At 42.0% G+C, this 19054-nt stretch overlaps 1 protein-coding gene across 2 annotated transcripts in view; it reads left to right on the top strand.

The window, feature by feature from the left end:
• Nucleotides 1–19054, top strand: part of MAP2K1 (mitogen-activated protein kinase kinase 1) — a 75533-nt gene that overhangs the window by 12543 nt on the left and 43936 nt on the right. The gene's annotated exons all lie outside the window — the stretch shown is intronic.

The raw sequence follows: 19054 nt of genomic DNA, 5'->3' as shown, positions 1-19054 counted from the left end.
GTCCTGAGTTAATATTTCAAATACCTAACATTTTGATGCTGTTGTGATAGAACATTTTTTAATTTGTGTATTCCATCTTGACTGTGATTTGTTTGAATTGTTTATATCCTGAAACTTTGTTAAATTCTTTTATTATATCTAGTAACTTTTGATTGAATATCAGTATTTCTAGATTTATTAGCGTCATCTGCAAAACGTAACTTAATTTTTCCCTCTCAACACCATTTCTATTTTATAGCCATCTCAATTTGCGTTGCTCTCAATAGCAGTCCTTGTGTCCCAGGGGAACATTTGAAACTAATGAGGCTTCCCAGGAACCTTCGGGGCTAGGGGCTTTTCTGCTCTTTCCAAAGAGTTGTGAAAATAGGAAGCAGCTGTCCAGCTTTATAGAAGCAGCGCTTGTTAGGGCTGGCAGGGTCCTTACAGATCTTCTAGCCCTGTGCCTCCTCTTGCAGTATAAGGAAATCAGACCCGAGAGAGGGGAAGGAACTTGCTGGGAGTTCACACAGCTGGAGTTAAAGAAGGTACCTGAAATTTTATCCCAACTCAGACATATTTTCATTTGGTACGCTTACTTGGTCTGAAAAATTTCTAAGTTTACCCAAAACTGAATTTTGGTAATTTTACCCAGTCTTCTTAAAAATTTTTATAAACCTCTTCAGGTAACAATCTGAAACTCTGGAAAAGGGTATCTCTCTATATCACCACTCACCTAAGGTGTTTGAGGAAAAAGGGAATGAGGAAATGGAGGGAGGAAAGGATATTTTATTTTTGTCCAGGATCCTTAGTAGGAGGGCCTATTTTTAAGCTTCATAATGTCAGTTTTTAAAGCAGTGGTTTTCAGAATAACCACAGACAGAAGTCCCTGTGAAATGAATGCCTTTCTAGAATTGACCTATTTTGAGTTCAAACTGTTACCCAAGAAAGGTCCAGAATTTCAGATGCTCTTAAACACATTTACTTTTCAGACAAAGTAGAACAACTGAGTTGAGGGAATGATCTGCATAGGTTCCAGATTCTGGTTAAATCTTGAAATTTGGGGAGTTGTAAGGAGAAGACATGACTAATCAATCACATTGTTGTACTTACATGTTGACTGGATCCAGATTCGTTGTTTCTTTTTTGAGTTAGAACTTAAATTTCCAGGTTATTTTTTTTTTTTTAATTAGATTAGACCCTCACCACATTTGAGAGTTCCGAGTTGAAATTATTTGCCCTATTTGATTTCATATCTTCTTTCAGTAAATAATCCTTCAAGGATGTCCTTGTTGGGGAGGCCTCAGAAGTTAGCAGGATTTCTAAGCTAACTATAAACCTTTTGTCGAATGGCTTACTCAAATCCAGATCGAAATCCTACCAAAATGCTAGTCTGTATTTCAGCTTCTCTGTCTCTTTCCTTCTCTCTGAGTCTGTGGAGTGCTAGAAAAGCAAGAAGAGGGTAGTTTAACATTCCAGTAATTATTAACAGTAGAAAATACATCCTGCTTATCGTAGGCATCCATTTGTGTCCACTGGTAAAACTTGGACATTGGAGCCACAGAAAAGTTCTATTCACCAAAAGAAGGACCAGCAGAACATTGGACCAGGCTCATAATACATTATATTAGTTTAGATAGAGAGTGCAACACTTATATTATTTTACTGGAACACTTCTAAAACATAGTCTTTTTTTTTTGCCTTATTTTATTTTGGTTACTAAATTAGTGCAGGGTTAGCCATAAGTGCAGCTTGTAAAAAGGCAGTCGTGAAGCATTTACAAATAAAAAAGAAGTTATAAAATATTTATTAGGGGAAGTCAAGGGGAGAGTTAGTGAGGAAAGTACCAAAAAACCACCAACAGGTGTTTTGGTTGCACTGAACAAAGCTTCAACTTGATAGGCAATTGGGGGAAGGGTTTTGTGAATTCCTGAAATGTGAGGTGGCATGCGAGGTGGGGGGGACACAGGGGAAGCGGAAATCAGCGGTTCCGGAGACACAGAAGACTTGGGTTATTGGAGGCTCACCCCTTGCTGAGGATCTGTAACAATTCCTGAGCAAGTGGCTTTCTTGAAGATCAGGAGCTGCATCTGTAGGACCCAGGTATGGAGTAATCAAGCATGAGTCCTAGATCAAGAGATGCAAAAGATAGGATAAAGGCAAAAGACATAAAACTTTATCCCTGAAGGACATCATAACTGAAAAAATAACTACCACTGATTGAGGAACTTCCTGATCTGTTTCATCCATTATCTTAAACTTGCACTGAAATTCTGCAAGAAAGGTCATAATATTCTGTTATACAGATAAGGAAAATGAAGTTCAGGAATTTGCATATTTGCCTAACTAGTAAATGGTGGAGCTAAGTTTGGAACCCAGGCCTGTCTTGCTCTAACACTCAAGTTCTTCCCACATAGCCCTCCAAAGATTGCATAAAATACTAGAGGTCATCTTCGAGCTACTCTTGCCAGAACTGTAGCCACTAGCCGTAAGTAACTATTTAAATTTTAATGAATTAAAATTAAAGAATTGGTTCCTAATTTACACTAGCCACATGGAGGACTCAGTGGCCACATGTGGCTAGTGGTTACTATACTGGACAGCACAGATTACATTTTCATCATTGCAGAAAATCTGTTAGTAGCTAGAGGTTATCCAATTTAGCTCTTATTTGTTTTTGCCCCTTTTTTCTGGAAAGGAGAAAATGAAGGACGAAGGAACTAACTTATTCAGTGTCTCCAGGTCTTTGGGCTGGTTGCCTGGTAGCTTTTCCTATGTTCCACCCTCTTCCTTAAAAAAAAATTAGCAGAATAGAGATGTGCAAAAGCAGTGACTCCTACTCTCTCAGCTTTGCCTGGCCTTCAAACTAGATTCTTCCTCCCAAAGTACAGTCCTGAGTTTTCATGAGTTCAAAGAACATTTCGTGATTAATTTCCCTCAGGGAAATGAAAGATGTTTGTTGGAAAGGAATTCCATGCTAAATGTATGAAATAGCACTTTGATTCCTTCTGGTTCTTTCTCTGCTTTCCTACTAAGCACTTCGTAATTGAACTTGCAGCTGCCAACCATTTGTCTTCCAAATAAGGCCAACTTCAAAACAGTTCAAATGACAGAGGTATATACTTTGAATGCCAGCAGCTGCTTGTTATTTGCTGTTTATTCCAATGGCATTTGTGTTAGGGTCAAATAGATTTAGATTATGCCCAGAATTACAACAATAGATTTCTAACTTGTGTGTTTAGAAGATTAAGATGTATTAACATTCATTTAAGTGATATTTAGTACATACCTAATATGTATCAGGTGGACAAAAAGAAGGTTTGCTGAAAATTGGAAAAGATTCCAGTGTTACGGCCAAGCTGAATGTGTTTTAAATTTTCTGATTTTTATTGTCAGTATTTGCCATCCATATATATATATACCTATTTAGTCCTAAATTCAATAAAAGCTTCAGTTTGGATCATAGCTTTGAAATAAAGGGAAGAATCACATGGAAATGTTCTTTTAGTAGATGCTATTAAAGACGTTTAAATTATATACTCCAGTGTTTAAGTGACAGTCTAAAATGTATGTGTGTGCTTGGGGGTTGAACCTGTGAGAAAAACCAAGGCATTGTACTGGGGTAGTATTTTTAGGAAGCTTAAATGTGATATTTGATTTCAGTCTAGCAGACTCATAGCTTAGAAAATTGTCTTTCAGAAACAGAGAAATTAAAGTTTGGGGCTTTTTCCAAAGGAAATGTTAAAATCACATAAATGAGTATCCTCAGAGAGATCAAAAGCAAATTTGAGGAGCTTCTGTGGCGACTCAGTGGTAAAGAATCTGCCTGCCAATGCAGGAGATACCAGCTCGATCCCTGGTCGGGGAAGATCCCACATGCTGTGGAACAGCTAAGCCTGTGCACCACAGTATTGAGCCTGTGCTCCAGAGCCTGGGAACCTTCGTGCAGCAGCTGCTGAAGCCCGTGCACCCTAGAGCCCGTGCTCCCCAACAAGAGGAGCCACCACAATGCGAAACCCACAAAGGACGATGAGTAGCCCCTGCTCACCACAGCTAGAGGAAAGCCCGTGCAGCAAAGAAGACCCAGCACAGCCAAAAATAGATAAAATAAAACAACAGCAAAGAAAACAAAGTTGACTGATAGCAAGGTGTCCAGGAGAGTGCCTGTCTTCCCTGGGAGCACAAAGGCGGGGCGGAGAGGACCTGAAAGATGGTGGAGACAGTAGGATGGAATCTTGGTGGGGGGCTCTGACATCTGGTCTTTCTGTCTGAGATCAGGGGATGGGCGGGTGGGGGAAGCAGAGCATCCAGAGGTCTTAACTGTATTGTTATTTAGAGTAGGGTCTAATTTCTAGAAAGTTGGGGATGGGATTATAAAAGTTTCAGAGTCAACAGACCCAAAAGCAGGATGGTCTGAGGAAGACATTCACCTCTGAGTGGTACTTGTCTTTGGTGTTACTACAGTGAAGAACCCAGCTTCCTGATCAGATTTTTGAACAAATGTTTCTGCTCCCCCACCTCAGGTGTTTCATTTGAATCTAGAGGCTGACCCCTTTTTCGGAGGATTTTGAAAGTCTTCAGAATTTTCAGGCTTTTTGAATTTCAGTACTTTTGAATAATAACCTTGTGTAGAGCAAAAGTGTGAGATCTGAATGCCTTTTCTACAACTATTAACTCGCCACGTGACCATTCTGTGCCTGCTTTCCTGAAAGGTGGGGTTGGTTGTAATGCCTTCTTACCTTCCAGAGATTAGGTAATGAGCTCCACATGACCATATAGGTCACCCCGGGCCCATTTTCAAGTTCTGAGTAGATCATAAGTAGGTTAAATTTTATTGTTGAAAGGAATCTTGGAGATCTTTGTTGCAGTCCTAATTTTGGGGTAGATAAAGAATCTAGGACTAGAAGAAAACCTTAATAAAAGCTGACCTTGTCACAGCAGGTTGTGCCTTGAATTGCGAGTGTGAGTTCTGAGTGAACATAGCCTGGAGACTGTGAGGCTCAGGGGAGAGGCCTTGGAACCAGCACACTTGAGTTTGACTCTTGACTCCACCTCTGTTTTCAGTGATCTTGTGCAAGTTTTTCATGTCCTTGAGTCTGTCTCTGCATCTGGAAAATGGGCACAGTGATCCCTACCCAGCAGAAGGATTCATAGGTACTTGGTGTGTGTAAACTGCTTTTTGATGATTAACTGGACTCATAAGAAGGACCAGGACTAGATTCCTGTCCGAGGGTGCCTTATTTTCTATCAGGTGAGAAGGAGAGAAAATTCTCACCTCCCAAAGAACTTCCAATGATGAGACTCTTCAGCTGTTCTTTATCCACACAGACTTAGAATAGAGACAACACCGGGCATACTTGCAATATCTGGGGATGTGCAGGAAGGAAAGAATTATTTTCAGTGAAACAGGAGGCTGCAAAAGGTGCCTGGGAAACAACTGCCACAGTACATCCTAATATAGACTCCTCCCAGCGTCTCGAGGCGGCCATCTGCCTGGCAGGCACCACCCAGGAAGCTCAGCTTTCGTGTCCAAGAGTTTAAAGAGGATTTCCTGGGGAGGGTGTGTGTGTATGTGTGTGTGTGTGTGAATAGGGAGGGGAGGGGTAGTCACTGTCACACAGGGAAGGTGTGGCTTCCCTTTCTTCCTGTGGCTCAAACCAGATGCTGAGGGTCAGTTCCAGGTAGGTCGTGGGTTCAGTTTATCCTTCATGTTTCTTCCAGAGGTCTTCTTCAATGGGCCCTAGCCTCACACTATGTCTTCTATTGGGATTCCCTTCTCCACCTTCAGTATATGTTGAAATCCTTGTTGTTAAGTCGCTCGGTCATGTCTGACTCTTCGTGAACCCCATGGAATGCAGCATTCCAGGCCACCCTGTCCTTCGCCATCTCCCAGAGCCTGCTTAAACTGATGTCCATCAAGTCAGTGATGTCATCCAACCTACTTATCCTCTGTTGTCCCCTTCTCTTGCTTTCAATCTTTCCCAGCATCAGGGTCTTTTCTCATGAGTCAGCTCTTCGCATCCAGGTGGCCAAAGGATTGGAGTTTCAGCATCAGTCCTTCCAATGAATATTCAGGATTGATTTCCTTTAGGATTGACTGGTTTGATCTTGCAGTCCAAGGGACTCTAGAGTCCTCTCCAACATCACAGATTGAGAGCATCAATTCTTCAGCGCTCAGCCTTCTTTATGGTCCAACTCTCACATCCACACATGACTATTGGAAAAAAACCATAGCTTTGACTATATGGACCTCTGTTGGCAAAGTAATGTCTCTGCTTTTTAATATGCTGTCTAGGTTTGTCATAGCTTTTCTTCCAAGGAGCAAGCATCTTTTAATTTTGTGGCTGCAGTCACCATCTGCAGTGATTTTGGAGCCCAAGAAAATAAAGTCTGTCACTGTTTCCATTATTTCCCTATCTATCTGCCATGAAGTGATGGGACCGGATGCCATGATCTTAGTTTTTTGAATGTTGAGTTTTAAGCCAGCTTTTTTACTCTCCTCTTTCACTTTCATCAAAAGGCTCTTTAGTTCCTCTTCGCTTTCTGCCATAAGGGTGGTGTCATCTGCATATTTGAGGCTATTGATATTTCTCCCAACAATCTTGATTCCAGCTTGTGCTTCATCCAGCCTGGCATTTCGCATGATGTACTCTGCATATAAGTTAAATAAGCAGGGTGACAATATACAGCCTTGATGTACTGCTTTCCCAATTTGGAATCAGTCTGTTGTTCCATGTCCGGTTCTAACTGTTGCTTCTTGACTTGCTTACAGATTTCTCAGGAGGCAGGTCAGGTGGTCTGGTATTCCCATCTCTTGAAGAATTTTCCACAGTTTGTTGTGATTCACACAGTCAAAGACTTTAGTGTAGCCGGTGAAGCAGAAGTAGATGTTATTCTGGAGTTCTCTTGTGTTTTCTATGATCCAATGGATGTTGGCAATTTGATCTCTGGTTCCTCTGCCTTTTCTAAATCCAGCTTGAACATCTGGCAGTTTTCAGCTCATGTACAGTTGAAGCCTGGCTTGGAGAATTTTGAGCATTACTTTACTAACATGTGAGATGAGTGCAATTGTGCAGTAGTTTGAACATTCTTTGGGACTGGAATGAAAACTGACCTTTTCCAGTCCTGTGGCCACTGCTGAGTTTTCCAAATTTGCTGGCATATTGAGTGCGGCACTTTCACAGCATCACCTTTTAGGATTTGAAATAGCTCAACTGGAATTCCATCACTTCCACTAGCTTTGTTCATAGTGATGCTTCCTAAGGCCCACTTGACTTTGCACTCTAGGATGTCTGGCTCTAGGTGAGTGATCACACCATCGTGGTTATCTGAGTCATGAAGATCTTTTTTGTATAGTTCTTCTCTGTATTCTTGCCACCTCTTCTTAATACCTTCTGCTTCTGTTAGGTCCATACCGTTTCTGTCCTTTATTGAGCCCATCTTTGCATGAAATATTCCCTTGGTATCTCTAATTTTCTTGAAGAGATCTCTAGTCTTTCCCATTCTATTGTTTTCCTCTATTTCTTTGCCTTGATCACTGAGGAAGGCTTGACATCCTAATTTTGCTCAATTTATAGGTCAGCTCTTCTGTAAATCCATCACAGACTTGTCTTCCACCCACTCCAGGTAGTGGTCATTGTCCAGAGCATGCGCTACGTATCCCATCACATGTCAGTTGTTTGGGTAACTCTGTCCAGTTGGACTGGACTTGAGGAAGTCTGGGACTGGGTCTTATTCATCATTATTTCCAGTGCACATCCTGTTTCCTAGTGTCTGGTTTGGTACAGTTCTGTTGAATGACTTAAGCTTTGAGATAACAGAGGGCAGAAGACACTCCTTTCCCAAGGTCGAGACTTGGCTAATCCTTGTGAAGTCTGACTTTGACTCAAATTCGTGATTGGCTCTTTTCAGTTTATATCTTGGTGCAAGAGGGTCACAGTGTTGGTGGTAATCATAGCATTTGTTCTGCGAGGCTCTGTGTGCTCCTTGTTGTTTTTCCATCTATTTATTTCTTCATTCAGCCACACGAGGCAGGTGCAGTGTGTGTTCTCTACCAGGCAGATGAGGAAACTGGTCCTGGTTAAAGGCCATGTGTGCATCTCGCAGGCAGCTAAGTGCCTTTTTAGTCAGTACGAAGCCCAGTGAAGAACTCACAGTGACATTCTGTGGTGTTCCCCGAGTCCCATGCCTGGCACAGAGGAAGGCTCAGGGAATGTTTGGGGCCGGATGGATTGGCAAGCCTCTTTTGCATGCTGAGCTGAACGCTTGTCCCCAGCAAATGCTGGGCTCTTTGATGGATATGTGACATTGGTGGCACCTGTGGCTGTTCACACTCTCCCCCCACGCCTCTCCAGGGACTGGGGTAGGACAGATGGCCACAGACATAGGATTGTCAGCTCTGCATCCTCTCTGCAGATCGCATTTGGGGAAAAGTTAAGTTTGTGCAGTAATATAATTTCGGTAACATGGTTTCATACTGCTGGTAAGTTCTCTAGCATTCTGGATAAATCACACTTCAGCAGAATTCATTTTGGAAAAGGGTTTAATTTCACTGTAGGTGGCTGTGATTCCCGCCCACCAGCCCTCCTGCCCCCCTAATAAATCTAGGCTGATAAGGTGAATGCAGCACTAAGCCAGGCTATTTCTGGACCCAGGATAGCGTCATGTTATATTAATCATCCTTTTCACCACCAGCACCTCTCATTCCTTCTCCTCCAAGCACAGCCACCTGTCTGTCCTTGTATGTTATATGTGGAGAAGATTTTGAGAGTTCAGTCTCCTGGTTGTATCGTGAAGAGACTGAGGTCCAGAGAGGCTAGGAAGCTTACTTGGTGTGGTACAGCTGCTGAAGACCCGAAACGAGATCGGAGGCCTCTGACTGCTCTTCAGAGCGGGGCTGGGTTCTGCCCTGTCCCAATGCCTGCCCTTCGATCTGTCTTACAAGTCGGTCAGAGTCTATATGTTTGGTTTAAAATGAGGAAAAATGACAAGTTGCTCATTGTTAAAGGCCCCCAGCGGAGGGTGAGTTCATTTCCTGTGAATCCTCACAGTTCTTGACATTTTTTTGGTAACGGCCACTGAAGTCTTGACAGATTTCTGTTAGTTAGCTGCAGTCTAAGGGTAATCCTGTGTGGTTTTGACTAAAAGGATTCAACTTTCTGGGGAAAAAGAAAAAGAGGGAAGTATATGTGGAGGGAGAGAAAAAACTTCTGTTAATTTGGCTCTTTGGCTCTGGAAGTCATCCAACTTTGATGTTTCAAGTATGGCAGACCCCAATACAGAATCCAAGTCAGGTGTTTAGACTGCTGAAGATTAGTAAAATGTAACAGTAGGTGCAAGTCTGGCGTGTGAAAAAAAATAATGCTTTTTGTTTGTGGTGGAAGCTTCCATGTTCTACACCCTCCTGCGAGGGGACTTGAGGATGCTTGGGAGCTCAGCAGTCAGTGTGTTGTCAACGGGTCTCTGGTCCTCCCTTGTTAGCGGTGGGCCTGTTCCTTGTCTGAGTGGGGATTGTTGGGAGGGACAAACATGCCTGGCCAGTCAAAACCTGCACTGGGTTTTGTATATAGCAGGGAGTCCCACTGTAACAGCAGATGATAGTTCACTACATAGGTTTCACGTATAGTAGATGGTCAGTGTTTATTCATTTCTTAATTTAAAAATGTGTCTATATTTTTCTTTTCTTTCTTTACTAAGAAGACCTCGACTCTCTTTAATTAAGGGAAAAAAGGAGCTAATGATGCCCTGCTCCTCTTTCAACACCATGACTAGCTGCTGCCACAAATACAAACTCTGTTCTGACTCCTAGTGGTTGCTCTTGTGTGGTGGTGTAGGAGTGATGTGCGGAGGCAGACAGCTGAGTTTGCAGTCCTGGCTCCACTCCTGCACCCCTGTGTCAATTGGGCTCATTACTTAACCTCTCTCATCCAAGTTTGTTACCAGTGTTTGGGAGCCTCCCTCTCCTGGAAATTTGATGTCAGAAATTATCTTGACCATGAACCTTTGCATGGTCTCCCTTGGAAAAGCTCCAGTGGAACTGTCCATGAACTACTCAGGAGACAGATCTCTTGGGGGTGTGTGTGGTGATCTGCACATGCATATGTTGTGTTTCACCACCTGCCCTGTGAACTTCTGGAGAAAAGGACTTCAGTCTTGATGCCCCATCTTTAGCCCAGGCCTCATGTATAGTAGGCAGTCTCTAAACATGAAATGCATGCATGAATGTCAGTGTTAGCTTACCAAGGTCATGTGGGACAGGAGGTTGGCTCCAATGGGTTTTCTCTGATATCAAATGCACTGTTATGTGCATTGAGTATCTTGATACTTATGCTTGAATCATTTCTACTCTTTGTTCTTTTTTACTATTAAGCAAAGCTGGGCTAGTTGGAGCCCCCAGACAGGGCCAGGAGATACGGCCCCTGCCTGACTCTGTGGTAGGTAAAGTGCTTAGTCCCAAACCAGTATGAAGAAAAGTTGGGGATATTAATTATCTGATCAAGTAGAGTCTAGTTACTAGACTGTAAATGATAGATGGTGGGCAGGGATGCCATAAATTATCTTAGGGCCTGAGGGCCTTAGGAGTTAAAACTCCTCTTAGAATAGCCCAGGCAGCTCCTAGGAAGTAGCTTCTGAGGCAGGATGTGGCAAACCAGTGAGTAAATGAGAGCCTTTCTCCTTTGGAAGAAAAGGAAGTGGGTGGGGAGAAGTGTAGAGGAAGAGCCTGGTGGGCAAATCTTTTTTATCTGCTGCAGTAAGAGCATGCTTCTCTTTTGAACGCCAGGCAGAAACTGCAGAATTTTAACCCAAAGCAACCAAGGTCCAAAGAATGCTTCGTAAGGCTGGTTTTGCTGTCTTGTTTTTCTCTGCATCTAATAACCAAGTTTAATATGCAGTGGAGTACTGTCTTGTAGATTTTGGTTTTTTGGGGTGTTTTTTTTTTTTTTTTAGATTTTGTTTTTAATCTTGGTCATTCATTCTCAAAATTCTCCAAGCGAGGCTTCAACAGTATGTGAACCAAGAACTTCCAGATGTTCAAGCTGGATTTAGAAAAGGCAGAGGAACCAGAGATGAAATATCCATTGGATAATTGAAAAAGCAAGAGAGTTCCAGAAAAACATCTGCTTTATTGACTATGCCATAGCCTTTCACTGTGTGGATCATGACAAACTGTGGAAAATTCTTCAAGAGATGGGAATACCAGACCACCTGACCTGCCTCCTGAGAAATCTGTACGCAGGTCAAGAAGCAACAGTTAGAACCGGACATGGAACAACAGACTGATTCCAAATTGGGAAAGCAGTACATCAAGGCTGTATATTGTCACCCTGCTTATTTAACATATATGCAGAGTACATCATGTGAAACTCCAGGCTGAATGAAGCACAAGCTGGAATCAAGACTGTTGGGAGAAATATCAGTAACCTCAGATATGCAGATGACACCACCCTAATGGCAGAAAGCGAAGAGGAACTGAAGAGCCTTTTGATGAAAGTGAAAGAGGAGAGTAAAAAAGCTGGCTTAAAACTCAACATTCAAAAAACTAAGATCATGGCATCCGGTCCCATCACTTCATGGCAAATAGATGGGGAAGCAATGGAAATAGTGACAGACTTTATTTTCTTGGGCTCTGGAATCACTGCAGATGGTGACTGCAGCCATGAAATTAAAAGATGTTTGCTCTTTGGAAGACAGGCTATGACAAACCTAGACAGCATATTAAAAAGCAGAGACATTACTTTGCCAACAAAGGTCCGTCTAGTCAAAGCTTTGGTTTTTCCAGTGGTCATGTATGGATGTGAGAGTTGGACTATAAAGAAAGCTGAGTGCCGAAGAATTGATGCTTTTGAACTGTGGTGTTGGAAAAGACTCTTGAGAGTCCCTGGGACTGCAAGGAGATCCAGCCAGTCCATCCTGAAGGAGATCAGTCCTGGGTGTTCACTGGAAGGACTGATGCTGAAGCTGAAACTCCAATACTTGGGCCACTTGATGTGAAGAACGGACTCATTAGAAAAGACCCTGATGCTGGGAAAGATTGAAGGTGGGAGGAAAAGGGGACAACAGAGAATGAGATGGTTGGATGGCATCACTGTCTTGATGGACATGAGTTTGAGCAAGCTCCCGGAGATGGTGAAGGACAGGGAGGCCTGGCATGCTGCAGTCCATGGGGTTGCAAAGAGTCAGACACGACTAGCGACTGAACTGACTGAATGTGCAGTGGAGTACTGTCTTAGTAGATTTTGTTTTCTGTTCTTGGTCATTCATGTATTCTTTAATGCTCTTTGAGGATTCACAATTAATATGAGGTGTCATCCACAATCACACTCTTTTTGTAACCAAGAATAAGTTAGAGGAAAGGTATTCTTGTTTATTTTAGAAAAGCATCTCGTTAATGTGGCTAGCTGTTTTGTTTCAGAGCACATTCTCACTGTATTCGTAACAGTCTTTTGTAACACAGGAAAAGAGTATGCTTCCATTTAATGCATGTGAGAGAGCTTGGTCAAGGTTAGATGATCAGTTACCAGCAGAGTTGATAGAGGCTATAGACCTCTTGATTTCAAGTTCAGGGTTATTTCTACAATCTTGGTCTTTTGCTGAGACTATGGTTACATTGGAGGTAAATTATTGACAGAGAGTGCAATTCTGCAAATAAAAAAGCCCTCAGGGATTCAGTAATGCATTTATGAAATGAGATAGCCAAACTGAATTTGGTGAGCTTCAAGCATAGCTGGAAAAGCAACTATCATTTATTAATGTATTGCATAGATAGCAATAATGTGAATCAGTGTTGGGTTTAGGAATTGGCTCCAGGACTATGGTTTGACAAGAGAGAAACGTTTCTGTCCTTAAAATGAGCTGGTATGCATGATGGACTCGATTTGACTGTACTATCAAAGGCTTCTTTGAGCCAGTCATTGGAACAGATAACGAGGGTTAATTATCTAAAAGAGAATTCCCCAGTGGGCTTCCAAGGAGTTGGAAAGTTGAACTCAGCTGTTTTTAGACTTCAGGTTTCTACATACTCTCAAGGAAACCAGTATCTTCTGAGTTGTGCAGTTCTTGACTCTATTTCTGTTATGATTGCGAACTAGATTTCTTTTAGGTTGATGTATAGTTGACTTACAATATTGTGTTAGTTTCAAGTATACAGTGCAGTGATTTGTTTTTTTGACAGTTATATTCCATTATAAGTTTTTACAAGATACTGGGTATAATTTCCTGTGCTGTGTATAATAAGCCCTGTTGCTTTTCTATTTTATGTATTTCTGTTCATCTCTCCTAATTTGTCCCCCTTGCTCTATATCTGTGAATCAATTTCTGTTTTGTATATAGATTCATTTGTATAATTTTTTAGATTCCACCTATAAGTGATATCATATAATATTTGTCTTCCTCTGGTCTGATTTGTTTCACTAAGAATTATATTCTCTAGGACCATCCGTATTGCTGCACATGGCAGTGTTTCATTCTGTTTTATGGTTGAGTAGTAGTCCACTATGTACATGTACCACATGTTCTTAAGCCAGTCGCCTGTTGATGGGCACTTGGGTTGCTTCCTTGTCTTGGCTATTATGAGTAGTGCTGCTATGAACATTGGAGTGCGTGTATCTTTTCAAATTAGAGTTTTATTTTTTCCAGATGTATACCCAGAAGTGGAATTGCTGGATCATATGGTAGCTTCATTTTTTGTTTTTAAGCAATCTCCATACTGTTTTCCATAGTGGCTGCACCGGTTTCTGTTCCCACCAGTGGTGTAGTGGGGTTCCCTTTTCTCCACAGCCTCTCCAGCATTTATTATTTATAGACTTTTATTCATAGATATTCTGACCAGTGTGAGGTGATGTCTCATTGTGGTTTTGATCTGCATTTCTTCAACTATTAGTGATATAGAGCATCTCTTCATGTGCCTTTTAGCCATTTCTGTGTCTTCTTTCAGTAAATGTCTGTTTAGGTCTTCTGCCCGTCTTTTGATTGGGTTGTTGTTTTTTTGATGTTGAGTCATATGAGATGTTTGTATATTTTATATATTAACCCCTTGTCGATCGTTTCGTCAAACTAGAATTCTTTATTTCTCTAAATGTCTGCTTTGCATGAGTGCATTATTTGTTATTTGACCCCAAGAGTGCATAGTTAAACTGCATTCTGGTCAAATTGTGATATCTTGAATGTATTTTAAATGTTTAAACAGTAAAACAGGTATTCTGATGGCATTTTAAGAAACTAAGATGCCAGGCTGCTGTTTATTGCTAAACCATAAACAACATCCTGAGGCATTTTAGGCTGGTGTGCTAGGGCCACTTTTAAAAAATTTTTTGACTTAAGAGTTTTTATTTTTTATTGAGATATAATTGACCTATAACAAGTTTAAGGTATACATTGTACTGATTTGGTATGTTATGTATTGCAGCATGATTACCACCAGGCATTAGTGAACACCTCTGTCATGTCACATAATTATCATTTCTTTTTGTGTGTATGTGTGGTGAGAACATTTAAGATCTAGTCTCTTAGCAATTTTGAAATATATAATATAGTATTGTTGACTAGAACCACTGCACTGTGCATTAGATATGCAGAACCTGTTCGTCTTCTAACCACAAGTCTGTAGCCTTTGACCAGCATCTCCCCATTTTCTCCCAAACCTAGTCCCTTAGCGTGATATACTGTGTCGTTCACAATCTTGTCCCAGCTCAGCGTCCAGCCTCGTCTGGGCTCTCTCCTGGGTGCACCTGCTCTCTGATCACTTGGAACGGCTTGTAACTTTCAGCCCTCTTTTGTTGATGCTGATGCCCGAGCCTGGATGGAGTGCTTTTTCCTCTGCTGCAGAAACTGATAGCCTTCAGTTCTGTCTTCAGTGGGCGTTACACTTTCTGACCTTTACTTTCGCTTCCCCATCTTAGATGGAGTTGTCTTTTTCCTGTTCCCAAGCCTCCCTGTGCCCACCTCACTTTCAGCATTATGGTTTCCCGTACCCTGTAGTCGTTGCTGGACTTGTTAGTGCCCTTCCCAGTGTTTGGCTTGCACTGTGATATCCGTCTCTCTGTCGTCTCTCTCTACACACACACACACACACACACATGCACTCAGAGCCTGGTGAGGGCAGGACATTGTCTCCCACATCTGTACCTCCCTAACCTCTAGCACAGATAGTGCCTGTCACACCGTGGATGCTCCATAATGAATCTGTGTTGCGTTTTCACAGCTATAGACAGCGCAGCTGTACCCTAGATATCTACTCCCACTCCTTACACACTGCCCTCCCCTAGATCGGGGCAGTCCTGGAGATTCTCGTGGTCACTTCTGTTTCTTTGGGACCACGTTTCCCTTTCTGTGGTTTTTCTCTTCTTTTTGCTCTGTGTTGAACCAACACAGAGTTGGTTGGAATGTGTTGGAATTTGGCCTTCTTTCGTTGGTTTCCATGAAACAGTAGTAAGAACAAAATATACACAAGGCTGTGTGTGCGCATGGCAGAGTAGACTAAAGGTATGGGGTGGGGAGAATGTATTGTAGCGATAAAGACAGCATAAACTCTGGTGGTCTTAGGTTTGAATGACCTTTGCCGCTCTGCCATGGTGCGTCCTTTTCTTCCTCTTCTGCTGCCTCACGGCTGCTCCCTATAGAAGTCTCTCCCATTTTATTCTGCAATACATTCCATCTCTCCAGCTCCACCCCTGTGTGCTGCTCGGGCCTGCTTCCGCCTATGCCAGAGCTCAGGAGCGGGCCCTTCTCAGCTACAGGCCAGCCTTCCAGTCCTCAGGTATCCTCACTCTGAGGGAATTTGTTACAAGCACACTTATTTCCCCACCCTTCACCTCCTTTCAGAAGACAGAAGCGAACACTGTCAGTTTGGGTTTTCATTAAATTTCATTCTCTCTGGTCTGTGATGTTACTTCTGCCAGCTAGGTTTTGACTCTGCCAGGCCAGTTGCTCTTCAGTGGAGAGCCTGACTAGTAGTTTAGGAAGTTGAATGCCTCCATGAGCACATGTATGGCCTTCTAGCCCTGGTCCTGAGATCGCTAGAGGGACTGAGGCAGTGAGATTTCCCTCAGAGGTGGTATGTGCTCATAGGTGAGGTTTGCTGACCTCTCCTGTGTGTACTTCGAGTAAGGAGAAGGATGTTGCTGTAACAAATATGTTGTTTGTGTATTTAAGGGGCGAAACGGGTCTGGAGAAATGAAAATTTCTCAACATGAACTAGAATTGGAGATGTATTTTGAGTATTGTGTTTTTTTTTTTGACCACATCTTCCTGCTTCTGGGCACTAGCTATTGATTTTTCTTTTTTGCCCCGGGGACTCAGCTGTCCTCACCATTTTGGGTTATGAGGTCTAAGATTGTGGTCATGTTGGATCCTTTCTCCTTGAAGAGCAACCTGCACCTGTCATTCACAGAACAACATGGGCCATTATCATGCAGGGAGTTGCTAAAATGTCTTTCTCTAGAACAGGGAATTGTTTAGTCGCTAAGTCATGTCTGAGTCCCTTGCGACCTCATGGACTGTAGTCCGTCAGGCTCCTCAATGGGTGGAATCACATGCAGCACTGTAATAAGGCCACTTTCACCAGTTTGTCCTTTTGAGTCCCATTCGGTGGCTACCACCAGACTCAGCGCTGCCTTTGTTTTTCTGATGGTGACCACCGGTTTTATTGAATTTTCTACCTAGGCTGTCCTTGGTGCTTTCTTTCAACACTCTCTGCCCCTCGTCCGCCGGCTCTCTTAGGGCCACCAGAATGTTTACTGGTCATCCCATGTGGACACCTGGTCAGTGTCCTATCGCCTCCCTTCCCTCCCCAGTCAAATTGTGTCAGCTTTGGGTGTTCCTCTGAAAGAAGTTTCTTTTTGGGTAGATTTAATCTGCTGTCCTCTCAGGGATTGTACCTCTTAGCTGAACACACTTCTTACTTCAGAGTCACTAATGGGTAAATACCTGGTGTTAGGGTGAGCTAAGTGAGAGATTTGTTTGAAGGACATGAGCTCTTTAGCTGGTGTGGGGGAAAAATCGAACTTTGGAATTCCAACCCCAGCTTTGGTTAAGTCACTTAACTACTTCTGGCCTCCATTTCCATGTCTGTAAAACAGGAACAACGTACCCATTTTTAAATGTTGTTGTGAGGATTAGGTGAGTTAATGAGTATACCATGACTAGCATTTAGGAGCTCATCTCTTAACTGCATCTAAATGTTCATTCTCTGTCAGACTGTTATATTCCTCTTTTGTCCCAGTTAAGTAAAGGTGATGCATACCTTTTTGTCCTCTGTCTTAGGATCTTTTTTCTCTCCCTCCAAACTCGATCACTTTTTTCTTTCCTTTTCATACCACTACAGAAGACTGGTCCTTCGGAAATTAACTCACGTGTGGCTAATATGAAACACATTTTGTCCACTGGGGCAGAAGGAACCATAGGCTGTCAGTTCTTTTAAGCAGCAATTTGACACGCCCTGTCTGATTCAGGATGTTGTTCAGTGTTTAAGAAGAGTGTGTGAGTGGGTGATCCTGTCACTCCAGAGGTTCCTGTGAGTGTGTGTATGTGTGTGTTTTTCAGCATGCCTGTCTGTAGAAACATGCCACGGGAAGGTTCTTTATATGATTTCAGAAGGTAGTTTGATTCCAAGGATGAAGTTGGGTTGTTTTTTTTGAAGGATAGGAATATGTGATTATTATTTATTTCTTTTAGTTAGACTCATTCTCTTGACTTTTAAAAATATTTGTTTATTGGCTTGGAAGCTATTTGATTTAAAGTGAAATTAAAGATAAACATCTGTCTCGAGGGTCATTTTCTGATTTTTTTACTTTTAAACTTTATTCTCCCAGTGTTCTTTGCTCTTAATATTCTTACTCCCAGTTCTGTACCATAGTCTATATTGTAGACCCTACTGGAATGCCTTTTCTCCTTTTTTGCTATCTAAATTTTATATGTTGTTCTAGAATCCTATAAAAATTACCCTGATTACTCAGCATATTCTGAACCACAGCGCCGTGTCCTAGGCTCTTTGTGAGGATTAGGGAACCTGAAGGATAGTCTTTGCTTTAAAGTCTTTTATGGAAGTGGTGGTGAACCAGTAAAGGCAATAAAGGTAGTATTTAACAACATTGTGCATTTTTTCTACGTTATTATTTATTGCATGAAAACATGAAAATGCAGGGATTTCATCAGTAAAATGGGGCTAACAGTGGTTATTGTGCCATGGTGGTGGTAAGAATGTAGGTGCTCATCCATATTTAGCAGAATACTTGGCATACAGCAGGTATGCAATAAATCAGTAGTAGGTACTATCAAATCACATGTTATTAACCAACAATTACTGACAATACCATAGCAATATTAAATATTTGTTTATCACTTTTGGTGATCCCAGCACTTTTTTTTTATATTGCACTTTCACATAATCTCTGAAATCACCTTTTATTTACCATCACATCATTGTCTTAATTTGCCCTTTGTTGTCTGTATTCCTTTCACTATTCACTAAGGGCCTTGTAGTGTCAAATGGCATGCATTCTTATAGAAGACCTGGGGAGATGAAACAACTGATTCAGTATCAAAGGAAAAAGCAACAAGGATGGGATAACTGTCATTGGGTTTTTTTGTGGACAAGAAGTAATGACTAGAGTCTCTAATCGTATAACACGGAAGTCAACCTCTGTGCTCACAGACATCTGTGCCCTTGGTACTTAGCTGCAGAGTTCTATCCGTAAAATACTACAGGAAGAATCTGATACTAGGATTAGAGAATTTTAGCCCTAGAAAGGACTTTAAACACCACTTAGCTTAACTCCCATACTTTACCTGAGAAAAACTGAGGGAAAATGTCTTGCACAAGTTCATAGACCAAGTCGCTATTAAGAGTTGAACTCAGGTCTTCTGACTCCCAAAGCCTTCACACCTGTTTCCCAAGCACAGAGAGTCTGGCAGCCACATGCATGTTTTTCTCCTTTCTAGTTTCACATGCCACTGAGAAAGACCAGCTCTTTGCTGATGCAGAAACAGCAGATTTCCTGTATTTATTTCTGGCCCTGGAGTGGGTCTGGGGGCTCCTTTCAACAACAATGACTTTGAGGTTTTTCTTACCTGCACATCTGTC

The sequence above is a fragment of the Cervus elaphus genome, chromosome 12 (genome assembly GCF_910594005.1).
Source record: "Cervus elaphus chromosome 12, mCerEla1.1, whole genome shotgun sequence".
NCBI lineage: Eukaryota > Metazoa > Chordata > Mammalia > Artiodactyla > Cervidae > Cervus > Cervus elaphus.
Note: the sequence above shows the minus strand (reverse complement) of the source record. Positions and strands in the feature narration are given on the sequence as shown.